Here is a 1,991-nt window from a genome sequence, read left to right on the forward strand (position 1 = left end):
CAAGTCGCGACTGGATCATTTACTTTGATGGGGCTTTCTTGCTGCAAGGCGCCGGTGCCAGTGTGCTGCTTGTCGCACCCATCGGAGAGCACCTCAAGTATGTAATCCAGATGCACTTTCCCAGGGAGATGTCCACAAACAACACTGCCGAGTACGAGGGGCTGCTCGCCGATCTCAGGATCGCAGCAGACCTCGGGGTTAAAAAACTCATCGTCAAGGGTGATTCACAGCTTGTCGTCAGACAAGTTATGAAAGATTATCAGAGCCCGTTGATGGAGGCCTACGCAGATGAGGTGAGGAAGCTGGAGGAGCGCTTTGACGGTATACAAGCGGAGCACGTTCCCCGCGGAGAACGACATCGCCGATTACCTGTCAAAGCGCGCTGCATTCAAGCTACCTGTGGAACCAAGTACCTTTTTGCTTTGGTTAACTCCGCCATCCGTCGAACCATCAACGGAGTAGAACAAACGAAGGAAATCAGGCCCCGGCAAGTACTTTCCTACCAAGCCCCCAGGGGCCGCCGGCAAGGGTGTTGCCGCGGATTCAGAGCCTGCCAAGGAGCGGCTGGCTCCGGCAGGGCGCCAAGCCCTGGCCGTAGAGACGGCTGCCCCCATGGCAGAAGAAATTCCTTTGGTCCTTGCCGTCGAGCCCCAGGCTCCGGCATGGGCATAGCATACCGTTCGATTCCTCCAAATAGGGGAGCTTCTTTAGGAGCAGGAAGAATCGGAGAAAGTAGCATGTCGGTCTGCTATGTATCAGTTCGTCGATGACGTCCTGTATAGGAAGAGGCCGAACGGTGTGAAATTGAATTGCGTCCCCCGGGAGGAAGGACTGGAGCTGTTGGCAGAGATACATGGAGGCATATGTGGCTCCCACATAGGGTCGAGGGCCCTTGCCGGCAAGGCGTTCCGGCAAGGTTTCTTCTGGCCCACTGCCCTCCAGGATGCAACGGCACTAGTAACCATGTGTGAAGCATGCCAGTTCCATTCAAAGAAGCTTCATCAACCAGCTCAAGCCCTTCAAACAATTCCTCTTTCCTGGCCGTTTTCAGTCTGGGGGCTCGACATACTGGGCCCCTTCCCTCGCGCTGTCGGGGGGTTTAAGTACTTGTACGTTGCCATCGACAAGTTCACAAAGTAGCCGGAGGTGGAGGCAGTGAGGAAGGTTACAGCACAGTCAGCCGTCAAGTTCTTCAAAGGGCTAGTCTGCCGTTTTGGTATGCCAAACAAAGTCATCACCGACAACGGCACGCAGTTCACAAGCCACACCTTCATGCAATACATCCAAGACCTCGGCAGCAAGGTCTGTTTCGCTTCCGTGGCACATCCACGGAGCAATGGCCAGGCGAAGAGGGAAAATGCTGAAGTGTTGCGAGGCCTGAGGACAAATACTTTTGACAGGCTGCACAAGAGCGGAAGGCGCTGGATTGATGAGTTGCCGGCGGTTCTTTGGTCGATAAGAACGACACCAAATCGAGCCACCGGCCAGACACCCTTTGCCCTGGTATACGGGGCAGAAGCAGTTCTCCCCACGGAACTCATATATGGGTCACCTCGAGTGCTCGCTTACGACGAGCTTGAGCAAGAGCGATTGCGGCAAGATGACGCAACGCTCCTTGAGGAAGATCGTCTTCGGGCGGCTGTGAGAGCAGCACGCTACCAGCAAGCCTTGCGCTGCTACCATAGCCGCAAGGTTCATGCCCGAAGCTTTGAGGAAGGCGACCTTATTCTTCGGCGCGTTCAGTCGGCCAAGAATTCCAACAAGTTGACGCCGAAGTGGGAAGGCCCTTATCGGGTAATACGAGTCACCAGGCCCAGCGCAGTCCGCCTGGAGACCGAAGATGCTGTCCCAGTGAGCAACTCCTGGAACATCGAACATCTTCGCAAGTTTTACCCATAAGGCGCGGTTGTCGGGCCTTCCGGCAAGCCACCCTTTTGTACAAGCTTTGCCGGCAAGGTATGTAACCCTCTGTACAAAGCCAGGCGCAGACC

This window comes from Aegilops tauschii, chromosome 1, assembly GCF_002575655.3.
Source record: "Aegilops tauschii subsp. strangulata cultivar AL8/78 chromosome 1, Aet v6.0, whole genome shotgun sequence".
In the NCBI taxonomy this organism is placed as follows: Eukaryota; Viridiplantae; Streptophyta; class Magnoliopsida; order Poales; family Poaceae; genus Aegilops; species Aegilops tauschii.